This window comes from Rousettus aegyptiacus, unplaced genomic scaffold (assembly GCF_014176215.1).
Source record: "Rousettus aegyptiacus isolate mRouAeg1 unplaced genomic scaffold, mRouAeg1.p scaffold_m13_p_1, whole genome shotgun sequence".
Taxonomy (NCBI): Eukaryota; Metazoa; Chordata; class Mammalia; order Chiroptera; family Pteropodidae; genus Rousettus; species Rousettus aegyptiacus.
In genome coordinates this window covers 102,716,268-102,732,743 of record NW_023416284.1, presented here as the reverse complement: position 1 = coordinate 102,732,743, position 16,476 = coordinate 102,716,268, and the positions used below count along the sequence as shown (strand labels likewise).

Here is a 16,476-nt window from a genome sequence, read left to right as displayed (position 1 = left end):
TCAGCAATGGAGTGAAGTGGAGCCCTTTCGTTTTGTCTGCTTTTATTGATGACCTGTGATATGCTGGCATATACTAGGAGCTGGGCATACAATAAATGAGACTAGTCCCTGTCTTCAGTGTGTTTGTAGTCAATGCATTAAAATAATCATTTCAATGCAGTATAGTAATTGCAAAAAGACACGTGCCTGGTGGTATGGGGCCAAGGAGTAGGAATCCGTGGCCCAGGCTGGGAAGGCTAGGAGGATCTTTGGAAGAAATAACACTTGTAACTTAAAGGGTGATTAAAAGTTAGCTAGATGAAAGAGGTAGAAGGACAGAGGGGTGAAACAGCCTAGAGCATGCCGGGAAATATGCATTTAATTTGTGCCGATATTTCTGTTTAAGAAAAGAGCTCTGTCTCTAATGAGGTTATACCTTCAAATCCTAAGAGACACCTCATACTAACACAAACAGACAACATGGCTCTCTAGATAGTTACTCTGGCTACACCACTGCAGTCTGGTCGAAAAAAAATGGGGTTCGACTTGCCACCAACTCCAACATCTTAGAATTCAGGAGAAGGGCCTCAGACCATGTAGCTGTAGCCGCAACAGAACAAAGTCCATCAGCAATTAATTCTGGGTTGCAGCCGAGACCATATGGTGGTTCCATTTTTTATGTCTTTGTTTTCATTGTAAGTGAGTGCGACAAGCACAGAATGTTCCTAGCAACAAACAGGACTGTGGGTGAGAGAAGAATTGCTCCTCAGGGAAGCTAAGGGACAGCCACTTTGACAATGCCTTTTTCCATGTCAGAGAGCCAACTGCACCCAACAACGCAACACAAGCATGCCTGAAAAAAACGAGCAGCTGTAAAAAAGAAAGCTTTACCCAGGAAGTTACTCTGATAGCAGGGCGTTTCTTAAGTCAAGATGAGGCCACATCAAGTTCCGCCACACTGTTAACCTTTTTGTAAGCATCAAGGTCTGCAAGCTTCCCTTTCTCCAGTTGTAGGCTAAGTCTGCCACCAGACATTTACTACCCAAAGCTGTCAGCCTGCAAATTTCTTTTTGTATCCTTTACCATCACGTTAATGTCCTGTATCCTCCTACTTTTTTTTTATTCCTCCACAACATAGCTGCCATCACTCACCTATATTTATCCTAATTCACTTAAGTTACCCTCAAAGAAACCAAATCTTATGACGAAGATGAGATATATTTCAAAAGCAAATTCAAAGGGCCAACCTATTCGTGCTGCACCTGAGGTAAATCTAGCAGAATGCAGAGACAAAGACAACACTAAATCCATGCATGCAACTATTATTACAACAGAAATCTCATCTCAGAAATAACAATAGCTAACACACATGCTCACTATGGGCCAAGCACTGTTCTGAGCATGTATTTAATTCATTTAATCTTCACAACAACCCTGAGGTAGGTATTATTAATATTCTGGTTTTACATGTAAGGAAATCGATGCAAAATAAATAAATAAATAAAAAGACTAAATAATCTATGTTGCCATGGAGCTACTTACTATTTGGAAGATCTGGGGTCCGTATTCTTAATCCCCAGGCTACTCTGGGTTTTCAAGGCCTAGGTACTTTTCCAGGACTTACATTTAATAGTACAGATTTTTAGTGTAAGAAAGAATATGAAGTATCTTTGTCCATTTCTTATAGAACAAGTAAATACTGCAAATACTTAGCATAAGAAATTAATTTGTAATATTTTAGAAAATGATTTAAGGTATTTGGCTCTATGTATATGTGTTTTAATATTTTTCCTATTTTTTTTAAGCTAAGAGTAGTATTTTATATAGAATCAAAAGATTTACTTTATATAGTAATTCACAACTTTACTATAGTGGCTTTTAGCTACAAATAACAAAAACCCAATTGGAACTGGATTAATTGACAAGGACCTTTATCGTGCCACTAACAGAGGTAATGTCCATTCACAACTGGCCACATATCGAAGCTTACCCCAACGTCTCCCCAAGGAGAATGAGATCACTGTGCTTTTGATCAATCTTAGTTCACTTTCTGAGCTCAGCCTTGCTGGGAGTGAGCTCCCCAGGCAGAGAGAGGCAGAGGGCAAAGCAGGTCAGCTGTGGGTGAGCAACCATCATTGTCTCCCAATGAATGCATTTAGTGAACTGGGGAATACAATTGAGAATCAGTACTGAGAAGAAGAGGAATATTTTAAAGTTTTATCCTTTTTTGTTGTTGTTGTTAAAATATGTAACTTTGGTCTCAAACCTGAGTTCTACTGGTGGTTATTGACATGTGTAAGGGAGACAGCTTTGGCCAGAAGGGAAGACAGGCAAGAAGAGAGGAAGATGGTGTGGAACGGGAAAGACATATGAGCTTTAGGATTAGAGTCCAAGTCTTCAGATAGCAATGAACAGTTCTCAAATTCTTCCTCTATGTCAGATCTCACTGGAGCCTATAAGCTCAGCAGTATTATTATTCACTTTCACACATAAAAAAACTTGAGTCTCAGTGAGGTCTCATAATGTGTACAAGGCTATATAAATAGAAATCAATGGGATTATGGTTTGAATCCCTATAGTCTGACTCTGCTATCCTTACTTTGACAGTTTGGGGACTGTCTGTTTCAGACTCACCTGGTACATGTACTTACAATGCAGGTTCTTGGGCTCCAGGCAAGGCCTCATGCATCAAACTTTCTGTGGACAGGGCTCCAGAACAGACAGACAATCGAACAGCATTCCCCACACTAAAGTTTAAGATCAAGCGGGTGATTATCTATTACTTCCCATTTGTGTTCTGACCTTGGGCAAGTCTTGTTTCCCTTGGGCCTCTGTTTCCTCACTTGCAAAATGAGGATGGGTAAGTAATTTCCAGTTCAAAAACTGATTATAATTCATCTTTAAACCTCACAACCTGACTGCAGCCTGCCAATTGGTCCTTTTACACGTAATTTCTTATCTTTATATGTTAGTGTTAAAAAGATGATATTGTAAGTGTCATAGAATTTATGGTTCGATCTGCAAATACTCATAGAGCATCTCTGGAAATCTGGGAGAACTAGTTGTCCCTTCAAGTGGAGTATTTAAACTATAGCTCTCTCTAAAGCCCTGGGCTGGGAGTAAATCTCATAGGTCTTCTCATACTCTGGAGATTTTTTTTTATTCCCTGACTTTCGACACTGCTAGAGATAAGGAACTCATCGATAATCTTACTTTTCCTTCCCCTCGGAAATCACAGTCTAATTTGGTGGACATATTTTGAAGGTTTAAACCAGGCATCCTACACCGGTCATTAGCTCTAACCTGTCTGGGGTTTGCTCTGGTTTCATTTTTCTAATTTTTTCTTTGGAGAAAGGAAAGCAAGAACGAGGGGCATTGGCCAAACAAGTCCAGCCACTCAGTGGAGAGGTTTCCAGATAAGAAGGATCCGAAGGACTTCCCATGGGCGTGAGGGAAATCGCACACGCCATCCGGGGAAGAGAACCAGGAAATCACTTTTTGTTTTTCAAACCGCAGCCAGCTCTCAGTCATGGCTCTGTGAGGCTCCAAGCGCCACGGCAAAGAGGCACTGGTCAGCGGGGAGGCCGAGCTTGGTGCAGAGCTGCCAGTCCTGCTTTAGCCTCACAATGAGTCCTGCTTGGCTCTCCTTTCACTGGGCGTGAGGCCTTGGAGGAGGCCACAGGGCAAATGACCTCGTAGTGGAAACCTGGAAGGTTTTAGGAGTCTGGTCAGAGCAGGAGTCGGCCTGGGGACTGCGGTACTGGACAGGTAATAGGCATTTCTCTTCCTATGGTCTGTCTCTATGTGCAGCAAGACCTCAGGGATGCCTCAGTCATGTTGACACTTCTTCTAAGGCTTCTTCCAGTTACGATCCTCTTTGCCTGATTTTCCTTATTATGTATAGCTGTGGCATGTACGTTGGGAGCATAAAGCATGTGTGGTAAAAAGCACTTTGCAGCCTGTTGGTTAAGTTGAGATTGTGTTTAGGGAGATTGAGTATCAGGCCACTAGCTGGGATACTTTAAGGGTTTTCTCTATAATAAATATTTTTCCCTTTCCTCTCTTCTCTTCTCTCTCCTCTCCTCTCCTTTTTTTTTTTTTTTTTTTTTTTGGTTTCATTTGTTTTGTTTCTTTTCTTTTTAAATGAGTTTCCCACCTCCGAACCAGAAAATACCGTAAATACCAGATCTTTCATGAATGACTCCGTGAGTGTTTCTATGGCCAGGAAGCCATGTTGTGGGTGTACAGATGAAGAGAGGAACCTGTGCACGTGCATAGCAGGAGGAGACAGGAGAAAGTTCAGTCCTTGAGGCAAGGGATGATCTCTGAAATGTAAAATGCAAGCTGCCATCTCCTACCCACTGACTGAGGGAAAAGGAGTTTACGATCAGCATTGGAAAGGAAGTCAGGCAGAGTGCTGGGATTAAGAGCTGGGCAGACTTGAGCATTTTAGAAGGGAGGAAAAGCTCTATGATGTGTGGCTGGCTTAAGCCATGTTTTCTCATACGTTGTAGAAAGCCAGGTCATGCCAACATTGCAGCTCAAGTTTTCCATTTATAAAAGGCTAATGTTTTGGCCTTTCATTTTTGAATGACACAAGTAATACATGAACGTATTTGTACTATAACAGAATATCTCAGGTTTTCAAGCCCCGAACCCCCCAATATGCATTGTATTTTCCCCTACCCCAAACTAGCCCATCAATAGTTTCCTGTGTATTTTATCAGTTAAATGACTTATTTTCTCTCTTTCTAGCTCTTAGGACAATCTAGGGCACATGGGAATACAATAAATTCTCATGATCAGATTCATGTATTGATTCTTCACAACACCTTCCTCTCGCTGGAAGATAAAATAATACATGGGGAGTGTGAATGGCTTTTTTAAGTCTTAGAAATGTCTGAAAGAGTTCTACTCATTTTCACTGTTATTATTTCTTGTGTTGGTTTTGGTTTTGGCAATTGATGATATTAATAACAACTTCCTACAGATTAAACTCTAGATTTTCCAATTTGACATTTGGGCTTCTCTCCTGAAGACCATCAAAAGCAGCCTTGTTTTTGAAGAAATAAAGGGGAAAAAAGAAAAGAAAATTAACTGGATGAATAGATAAACAATAGATACATAGATAGATCACTAGATTAAGTGATTGGCCCTAGGGAGATGAGGTGAGCGTGGGAGAAATTGTCTCTTCATTTAATGGATAATAAATGTATTTAACAGATGGATTTATTTTCTGTCTTTTTAGCCTTCTGTAAAAACGTGGTCTTTTATTTTATCCCCATACATTGTTATGAGACAAGATAATAAGAAAAAATCATGAACAAGTCAATATTGCTCATAGAAAGAGGTTTGGGAAAAACATACACATGAGCAATGTTAAGCATAAGAATAATTACAGAACATTTTCAAATGCTATTTGTTTTTTGTTTGTTTTTGTTTTTGTTTTTGTTTTTGTCCTCTCCAAGATTTCTCCGTCTCAAACTCAAGGGCCACTTGGCCCTGCCGATTTGAACAACCTGTAGTGCTTTCTTGACCATCCTGTTAAATTTGCCTGTTTTAATGCTTCTCTGGATCCCTGCCCAGTATGATTAATTACTTCACCCAACCACATAGTGCTAACTCCAGGCAGAGACTTTCTCTTCTTTTGCCATATCACAGGTGAAGCAGGTATCATATTCCCATTTTATGGAATACAAAAATGAGAGGTTCAGAGGTTACATTGTTTGTCCAGCATTACACAAGGAACCTTTCTGGGGCACTGAGATGAAAAGAAACCCAGCTCTCTGGTTTTCCAGTCCTATTCTTGGTCAGTGACGTGAGGTTAAACGTCATGTGGAATAGAGAATTTATGTGATTGGCTGGATTCTGGAAGCTTTGTAGCAGCACAGACTCCCACTTTTGCTCAAAATCTGTAGCTAAATCAAGCTATTGCCTGGTCCAGATTTTAGCAGATTCTAACACTTACTGTTAATTAGCATCCTCCCAGGAACTTAACCAAAATAACAACAAAAACTTCCTGGAGCAATTGAATCAGAATTTCTAGAGAAGGAGTCTGGGCATGGAATTATTAATTTTTTAAAAATCTCTGAAGGGATTCTTTTATGCAGCTAGGGTTGAGAACCACTGAGTTCTAGCTGTAGGAGGTAAGACGGCTAAACTGAGAAGCAGAGGCAACCCTCACTTTTGTAGCCTAGAAGTTGAGGCCAGAAGTGCCAGCAGCTGTGAGCATCACACACTGGGATTCTATTTTGGCTGCTGCTATTTATGAGAGAAGCAGACACATCTCTCATCTGCATGTGAGAATGAAAAGGAGTTTTCCAGCTCCCCGACCGTGGCACCGCCTTTCGAGTTGAAATCGGAACAACCCCACTGACTTCACTGCAGATACATTGGCTCCTGTCACTTGCAGATTTTACAAAAGCTGATTAAATGTTCTAGGTAAACAGGATGTGCTCTTCTAGTGCCAAATGACTGTGGGAGGTTATACATTTTCCTCAATGTCACTTTAACATGTTTTGTCCCAATTCCAAGAAAAAGGGGAAGAAATACTAATTATCCTTTGCTGATCCATCACTTTCTGGATTGATCTAAATATGGATAGACAATAAATAAGGGCTGTTTTTAAATCTTAAAATGTGTCCCTAGAGTCTTTCCACCCTGACATTTCCTGGTAGTTCAAGTTGGTATGGCTCGTAGGTCCAATCTTTGCCTCCTCTCTAGAGACCAACAGGAGGGGCTCTCTCAGCTTCTCTGAGCTTCCTTCTGTGCCTGTGAGTTTTGGCACAGAACAGGTGCTGCAAGAAAGGTTTGTTGAGTTAAATATCTGTGTCGGCTGTGGATACACTATGAATTCACCAATTATTTACCAGCTCAGCATTTCAGTTCACATTGTATGACTCTGGTCATGATGGTTAAAATAATTAGAACCTTGCTTATTTCCTAGAAAGTAATAATAACAGTGAAACCTTTAAAATCACAGCTTGGTGGAGACACATGCACTGGGGAGACTTGCTAAGGGCTGTAAAATTAAAAAGGCAAAGAATCCTTTCCTTTAATTAGCTTATGTTCTTAATGCGAGGCAAGACACAGGCTTTGAAAATTTTAATACCAGGTAATAATTATTGAGTGCTTACTGTGTGCCAAATATTAAACTCAGTGTTCTATAAAGATTATTAACTCATTTAGTTATTCCAATCATCCTACACCTTAGATGCTATTATAATCCCTACTTTTTAGATGAGGGGACACATAATATAAAGCAAGTTTTCTGAGACGCACAAAGCTGGCAAGTAGTAGAGTCAGGATTCCAGTTCAGATAGTCTGACTTACGAGGCTATACAACTAATTACCATACTGCGCTACAAAAACCACAACAGTATTACAAAAAGACCCACATGGCAGGGCCAGACGAGTATCTGAGGAGAGAAAGGCAGTGCATTCAGGAGAAAGTTGTATCTCTAAGGAAGACAAGAAAAGAGGCGGCATGCTATAAAAGCTAAGAGTTCAGACTTTGACAGAAGACTCAGTTACTTACTGTGTGACCTGCGTGTGTTATTTAATTTACCCCAGCCCTAGTTTCTTCATCTGAAAATGGCTCTAACAATATAGAATTGTAAGGATTAAAAGAGTTTAGAGCATGCAGAGTGCTTAACCTATTGCCTGGCACATAGCCAGGGCTTAATAAATGATAGTAACTGTGATTACTAAGTGAATAAGCCGGACCTGAAATGATGAGCGAAGCTCACAAAGGAGGAATGGGGTGTTTCAGTTGCCAAAATAGTGTAAAAAGAAGCTGAGAGGTAGCAATCCATTCAACCAATACTTATTGTGAATATTTTTGACACATTATGCAAAAGAAGATACAATAAAAACTCTGTATCCAAGTGTTTCGGGAGCAAAACATGACAGAGCTGGGTTTGTATTAGATTGTTGTGATCATGCTGGCCAGGTGAATTGGCACAAATATTCTCTGGGCATTTGAGAAGGTTTAAAGTATTTATTGCGGTATAGTAGCATTCTATGAAAAATAGTGTTCTAGAAAAATTAATCATTTGGTGATATGTTGTGTTGTCGGGCAGGGAAGAAAGGAGGAAGGGAGCCCATTGAGGAGATTACTGCAATCATTCAGATGTGTCATGATACTGTTCAAACCAATGTGGTGGCCAAGGAAAAGAAACCCTCAGCAATGGGGTATTGAACAAGACTTAGTGACTGACTTACTGCTCCCACTCGGGTCCTTGATTCTTGTGTCCAAGAATGCCTGTGGGTTGTGAGCTGGGAGACTGGAGAGTAAAGGCAGATGTTGGTGAATCTGGGAAGAGGTGAGTTAGGGGATAGCATTGGGAGAGAAGAAGACACGTTTGGTGTTAGTTGAGTTGAATTTAGACCTGGTTGGACATAGTACAGTGGGAGAGAAGCTCTTAATATTTAGCAAAGAGAGCAGAGTGAAAATAAAGTTTTGGAAATTGTCACATAAATTGATAATTAAAATGATTGAAGTGGACAAGCTCCCTAAGAGAAAGGGTGTCAAGAGAGATAAGCCAGAGACTTAGGAGAGTTTTCGGCAGGTCCACAGTGAGGCGGTGGTGGAAGGAGGGGGATTGAATTACAGAGGAGGCGGGTAGAGAGCAAAACCTGGAGCAAGGAGAGACTCAAGAGAGGTTCAGGGGTCGCCACACAGGAGGAGGCTCTAAATGGCGTCAGAAACCGACAAGAAACCAGGGAGGATGAAGGCTAGTGAAGAATGTCACTGGGTTTGCCTTTATACAATACTTTTCATAATGAGATGAGGATTAAAGTCATGCTGTCCAGATTAAGGAAACCTTGGAATGGCCATGACTTCTCAGGGTACTGTATTCTGGGGAGAAAAGAAGTAGAGCTTTTTTCATTTTGAGTAGCGTATGCATAGCATTCTTAAAGTTGAACAAACTCCCTAGAGAGGGCAATGAAAATCTCAGAGAAGTGAAGCCGCTGGCCAAATCAGCAGTGCCCAGTCTCAGGGGGATGGAGTGGAGGAGGGCTGTGACAGGAGGAAACACAGAAGGCTAAGATGGCCCTGCCAATTATTAAACTCTTGGAACATTTTAAACCATGAGGTAAATAACTACTGCCCTGAGCTCCTGGAATGCCCAGAGTGCTCCCCAGACCTCTCCCTCAGCCACCCAGCCCCTCACTTTGGACACCCCTCCCCCCCCACACAGACCTCCCTGCTATCCAGCAACGAGGGCCCCCAGGCCTCTGATCCTGCACAGAGATGACCCCGATTGGTCCATTCCGATTATTACGAAAATACTCCAGTACTGTTTTGAATTTCACCTAATAAAAGGTAGAACCATAGAACTGTAAAGCTTGGACTCACACCCAAGCCCTCTGATGCTCTCTACAGCACTGCAGCCAAGCACAGGGCTACTCTCCGCGGCAGTTGGAATATACTTCTGGCATTGTTTCGCCAGGGCTTAGGGAGACCCTCCATGTGGTAATCGAAAGCAGTAAGATAGATGAGATAACAGCGGAGTTAGGAACTTAATGTTTTCATAAAGATGGCAATCTCTTGCTTAAAGGCTGAAATCCTCCAGCGATTTACAACAAGGAAAGAAGGATAAAAGGTTATCAATGCTGCACACATGTGCAGTGTGTTTTGGAAAACTTGACCCCATTGTGTACAAACAAACGTTCTTCTGTAATCTGATAGTATCGAGTCACCCTGACACAATGCTGCTGCAGGACTTATTTCAAGGCAGAGGAAAATTAAATTAAAAAAAAAAAAATTCAAGGCAGGTCTTTAATTGGTATTGTGTTTCGTGTTTGTGTTAAATAAATATTTAGCTTACAGTTCTGCATGTGAGAGGAATGTATCATTTAATTAAATAAGAAAAGCAAAGATAAGTCTTATCACCTCTGCTGTTGAAAATACAGGTTTCTGAAGACAGGCTCTTAAAGTTACACTTGAGGATTTTTAATCCGTAGTTCTACAAGTCAGGAGGATGGTTATTAACGGCATCCATCCTTATTGCAACCCTGAGCCTCATGGAGATGAGCAAAGAGTAATAATCACAATAAAATTTGCAATGAAAGTCATTTGACATTCGATATTACTATCCATCATTTGCCATCAAAAGGAACTCTGCCTTGAATTATTCTCTAGGAGTAGAATGGTATATATGCATATCTATTTTCAGTCTCTCCCCTAGTCTATTTTGATGAGAAGTACATGTTTAAAATATAGCCACTTGAGTATATAGTCTGTACCTCAGAACAGGGAGAGCAGGATATAGGAAAAGATGCCCTTGGCTTGTTTCAAAGGACACAGCCACAGGCCAAGGTTTAGTAAGAGACCTAGCTTCCTTTGATACTGTCCTGGCATAAAAATACAATTAGTTCATTTCTTAAAAAGAAAGCCGTGTGTGTAACATCACCTACTATATGTGATACGAATGTTGAGCAGCTCACATTTGGGAAGAATCTCCATTGCCTCTCTTCCACTTTGCAACCAAATTTCTTGAGTTTTTTGTCCTCACCATCTCCAGGTTTTCACTTTCCACACCCTATAACTTTTTCCAATATGACATCCTCCCTCATCGCCCCTCTAAGAGATGCCCCTGCTAAGAACATATCATGTTTCCAAATTCCACAGGCACTCTCAGTCCTCCCCTTAACAGACCTCTTTGCACCGTTAAACGTAGTTGACCACACTCTGCTTCTTGAAACTTGACCTTCTCTGGTTCCAGATTCTTCTGGTCTTGTTTCTCTCCTGGCTCTCTGATATCTCATTCTCAAACATCTTGGCTCAATTGTCTTTCTTGACTGGACTTTTGATCATTATTTTTCTGTGGGACTTGGGCCTAGGTCTTCTCTATTCTCTCTACTGTCTTCCCAATCAATCTTATCCACTCCTGTAATTGTGGTTGCAATTACAGGGCTTACCTGTGTGGCTCCTGCTCACCTTATCAGCCCCATCTCAAACCATTTTGTCCTTCCTTTTGGTGTTCCAGCCACTCTGGCTTTTGTGAAGCTTCTTGAATGTTCCATGTACTTTCCCACCTCAGGGACTTCATATGCGATCTTTCTGCCTGGAACTTCTTCCTCTCCCCTTTCAACCTCCTCTAGTTTTTAGCTATCTTGGAATCATACTTCAGATTTCAGCTCCATTAAATACTCCTGGGACACCATTCACAAATTCTGAAGACTAGCATCCTTCTCTTAATAGGCTTTATTATAGTTCAGCACAGTGGTTAAAATGATAATCTCTGGAGTTAAACTTTCTAGGTTCAAATTCAAGCTCTGTCACTTACCAGCTGTGTGATTTGGGGCAAATTATTTAAGCACTCTGTGGCTCAGTTAATTTGGTATCATACTATTAATTAGATATTCTAGAACCACTTCATTAGAATTATTGTGAGGATTGAAGGATTTGATATAGTCAGTGCTCAGATCAGTATCTGGCACATGGTAAATATTCAACGAATATTAGTATTATAACTATTCTTTAATAACGCTCATCTACTCCATTAGGCTCTGCTCCATGGAGACAGGATCCATTCTCTTCCTTCTTTGCTATTTCTCCTGTACCTGGCAGAGCACCTCGGCACTTAGCAGGACTTAATAAATGTTTGTCCAGTGAATGACTACACTAATGAATATGTGGGTGAGGGGATAAGCAGATTTGCTTCATGTAATACTTACAATAATAAATATAATGCAAGGAGGAGGGCTAAAGACCTAGGTTCAGTGCGGGTGCTCAGAGGAAGTGGGGACTGTTTATAGCTGAACAGATCAGGGAACCTCTCACTTGGAAATGGTCTTTTGCTTGGGTGTTGAAGGGTAGATAGAATTTGACTATGCAGTGATTATACTATGGCTAAGAGATAGAAGATTAACAAATCAAGTAAATGGAAGAATTATTTTGGTTTTGCCAAATACTGAAAAATTGTTTGACAGTAATAATTACTCCCTCCAACCGCCACCTCGATTGATTCTCAAATATGAGTTTTTTTTTAATTTTTACTTTTGTATGAACACTGAAAAATCTCTTACACTATTTTAAGTTACGAAAAAGCAATCATCTTAAAGATAAATACTTATTAAATATCCCAGCTCTGAAAAATAAAATTCAGGTCATGGAAGGCCTGGAGTATCAGTGAAAGTAATTGCCTTTATTCTGAAAGCAGTGAGGAGCTAAACAGGAAATAACACATGGGAAGAGAGCTTCTGGAAGATCAGTCTTGCATTCATGTAGATATGGAACGGAGAGGAAAAAAATGGAAGCCATTGCAATGGCACACAGGAGGGGCAGTGAAGGCCTAAACTGTGCAGTAAATCAGGGGTGAGTTGTCACAGATGGGTTAGATAAATGTAAGAGACACTGATGAGTAGGCTCAGAAGCCTAAGTATGGTTACATTATGTTTGACATAATTATGAGGAATGTTAAACTCTTTCAATAGTAATGGAGCCTTGAGAGGCCAACCCCTATATCCTAATTTTGAATTCACTGAGTGCAGTCAACTCCCTGGCTTTGCGAATAGGAAAACTGAGACTCAGAGAGTAAAGTGACTTGCCTTAGGTCACACAGTTAGGTGGCAAAGTGAGGCTAGAACTCATGTTTCCAGTTGTTTGGTGTAGTATCCATATAGGGAAAGTTTTTATTTATTCTTATTAATATCCCACCAAATGGTACCTCTTCCCCAGTAGTATAGACTGCTTACTTTGTAATTTCGCCGCCATAACATATCAGCTTGGCAATTTATTTCTCCTCTAACTTTCTATTTATATTTGAAAAGTGGTGTTAATTTAGTGGTACCTTAAGATCAGTGATAGAGTGTAATGACATATCCTTGGAGAGAGCTTAGCACCATGACTGGAGCACAGTGGGTACCCAGTAAATGACAAGGATCATCATCATAATCATCATCATCATTGCTGATAATTATTGTCCACAATCCTATCATAAATGGCTTGCCTGCATATAGGACAATATTATATAGAATGTTAAGAATCCTTGGTTAACCTCTTGAGTCCTGACTGACTCAACCTCCAGCTGCCTTTGAAACACAGACCTTGCTAGGTCTTAGTTTTGTCATCTGAAAGACTAAGAGGTCTGTGTATGTCAGGGGGTTAGGGCACTTGAACTAGAGATTAATTCTGACTTGCCTTCCAATTCTGACTGTATGTTTTTGTGTGCTATTTAGATATACCAAGTATCTATTTTTAAATTTTCATAGAAACACACCAAAAATAGATAATAAATATAGAGCAACAGACCAGAGGCGCATGTTTAGCCTTTTTAAATAATTAAAAATAAAAAAAGGGTAATTAAAAAAATTTCTATATTAGTTTGCTAGGACTGCCATAACAAAGTCCCATGGACTGTGTGTCTTAAACTACAGAAATTTATTTTCTCAACATTCTGGAGGTTAGAATTCTGAAATCAAGATGTTGGGAGGGTTGATCTCTCTAGAGGCTTCTCTCCTTGGCTTGTGAATGTCGTTTTCCTCTGGTGTCTTCATATAGTCCTTCCTGTTTGCGTGTCTGTGTCTTAATCTCCTCTTCTGATAAGGTCACTGATCATGGATTAGGACCCACCTTTAATGAACTCAGTGTAGTTTAATTACCTCTTTAAAACCAGTGTTTCCAAATAAGGTCACCTTCGGAGGTATTGGGGGTTAGAATTTCAACATGTCAATTTTGGAGGGACACAACTCAGCCCATAACAAATTCCAACTCTGACTAGGCTCTTTTGTGCTTCCTGGGGATGATCTTTCATATTTGCAACAATGCTGCAAAGCAGGTACTATGACCCTGGTTATTTATGTCAGGTAACTGAGGCTCAGCGGGGTTAAGTGTCTCACCCACAGTTAAGTGGTGAGCTGGAAACAAAACACAAGCCAGTTTTGTTTGCTTCAAAGCAGGTACTCTTTACTCTGTATCTATTATAGGAAGGCCTAAGGCCATCAAATTTATTCTCATTCCAAGTTGGAGCTAAAATAGCTCTGCTTTTTTTGGTGGTGCTGATTGTTCCCGAGAACAATGCCCTCCTGAAGACCAGGCTGAGCCAATGTCACAGTGGTTGGACAAGCTACTCAAGGGAACTTTCACAAGTGGCTCCAGGGGCCACTAAATGTTACCCTTTGGGTTGCATTGTTCCCTTTGAAACAGAGACAGCTGCCTCTCTGCTTATGCTGTTCTCCTTTGCCTGAAATTCTCTTTTCTTTCTCCATCATGCACTGAAGCATTGCCTATCTTTCAAGGTTTGGCCAGTGACCTTGGTCACTCCAAATCTCACTCAACACCACCCCGCTCTGCGGTCCTCAATTCCCATCAAGCTAATCACTCGCACACTGCAGCTCACTTTGGAGACACTTCGGATTGGATCTCACTCTGCTACCTACTAACTGGGTGGCCTGGGGAAAATTCTGTAACTTCTCTGGGACTTCATTTTCTCATCTATGAATTAAAATTAAAATATCTACCTCACAGCACTATTGCGAGACGTAAGTAAGTGAATTAACATTTGTTGCACATAGCACTGTTTGGCACATAGTATACATTTAGTAAATAGTGCCTTTTAAACTTATATTTTTCTTTCAGTCTATATTATTTCAATTGCGTATTTTGTACTTTCCCAATGAGATTGAGAACTTCTTGGGGGCAAAAACCATGACTCATTTCAATTTGTGAATGCACAATTTTGGGCCTATAAAAAGCAATCTGTAGTTATTGGTCCATAAGTACACAACATATTTGATAGCATATGAGACATATAACACAAGCTCAAATAACAGCCTAGGTGATTGAACTGCATCACAACTATTTGATAGACCGCCTCTAAGTCCATACTCGCATTGATCCATTTACTCACCCTTTACTGACTGATTGACTCCTAAATGCATCCTCCTGAAGTTTCTATTTCTACATAATTTCTTTAGTAGAGGAGGAGCTACAGGCTGGTGAGGGAAAGTACCAGAAGTGTGCAGGCGAATGTGGAAAGAGCAATGAAATGCTAAAACTATGGATCTGGAAACCTCAAACCTTGCTGTACGTCAAAAGCAACTGAGATGCCTACAGACACTTAACTACCACCCCCTAGAAACTTTGATTCATTTGATCTAGGATAATATCAATGCAACAAACAAATAAACAGAAAAAGAAACAACTCATGTGATGGGTCTGATGCTCAGACCACCGAAGCTGATGATACACATATACTTCGGGGAACTTCCTTCGAGGGTGGTGGTACTTGGTGATGCTAGGAGAGGGTCCGCATACCAGGCTGAAGTCAGGAGCAGAGCTCTGGACTGGAGGAAAGAGGAGGCACCCGGGCAGGGGCTGATCAAATACAGGCTCGCTTTTACTTCTTACCTTTTAACTCTCCAAGAGTTGCTAAGAAGAGTATCAAGGCTGTGCTCCCCAGGGGAGAGGATGGGGAATATCAGAGAGCTCAGGAAGGCAGAGCTGCATAGAGCTTAAGAAATAAATCTTTTCCAGCAAGAATCTCACTACTACCCTATTTAGAAAGAGCTTGGAATTACAATTTGATGATGACATTGGGTCATTGGACCTCACAGATGTGGTCATTTTGTGAACATGCTTTGAACTTGCAATGTACAAAGGCCCATTTATTCTCCTTCCTACTGAAATTCTGGGCAAGTCAAGACTGACAAAGGGTTTCCAGGAAAGCAGCTGATCTTAAGCATCACTTGTTTCTAAATCTTGGGAAACCATTCCCTGATGTGTTTTGGACCCTTTTCACAATGAGGCTCCCGATGCATAATCACTCTGCAGGAAAATGTCCTTAGAGACTACTTCAAGGAACTCAGACTCTCACCCTCCAAATGTAGTGCTGCTGAGAATCCCAATGACTTATTCCTGGCATATGATGTCAGGGTGCTTGTTTCCCTCTTTCTCAATTCTAACTTCACAGTAAGGAAAATAGAGTCGGAGGAGACCAGGAAGTTGCTCATCACCAAAGGGTTAGTATTAGGCATGAGATCATTTTTCTAAGATACAGCTGGCTCATACAGATTGGTGAGTTTTAGTGCAGAGTATTCAGGACTTATATTTTTAAAAGAGAAAGAAATTGGGAATGTTATCAGATTATTTTCTTTCTCTCTCTGTCCCTGTTTTTGTGTCTCTTAGTTGTTGTCTGCCCTTTACTCCAGGAATTTGAAAGAAATATGAACTGCTAAGGGATTTACAATAAAGGAAGCCCTACTGAAGACACGTTGTCTTGAATGTGGAATAAATGCTCCATCCTTGTAACAGGATGCATGTGGATTTTTTCCTCTGTTACCCAAGTTAAACAAGTTCACTGGCTTCCTCACAGACAAGAAAAATGTGAGCTGGAGGGTTAATGACATAGGTGAGAAAAGTTTGTCTCAAGACTCTCCCCAAATGTAATAGCCACCTCAGAAGCTGAACTGATCTTTGGCTGATATCACTGTTCCAATTGGTCAGGCCAGTGACATACTGGTTGTGAAAAATTTTGAGACTACCTCTCT

At 40.7% G+C, this 16,476-nt stretch overlaps 1 protein-coding gene across 4 annotated transcripts in view; it reads left to right on the top strand.

Annotated features, from left to right (window-relative positions):
• Positions 1 to 16,476, top strand: part of ADGRF5 (adhesion G protein-coupled receptor F5) — a 95,262-nt gene that overhangs the window by 25,659 nt on the left and 53,127 nt on the right. Inside the window, exon 1 of one of the 4 annotated variants that reach the window (XM_016158924.2) lies at positions 1,942 to 3,747. The exons of the other annotated variants lie outside the window; for them this stretch is intronic. The gene's annotated coding sequence lies outside the window, so the exon portion shown is untranslated. Of the gene's footprint in view, positions 1 to 1,941; positions 3,748 to 16,476 lie in introns of those variants that run through there. 4 annotated transcript variants of the gene reach the window in all.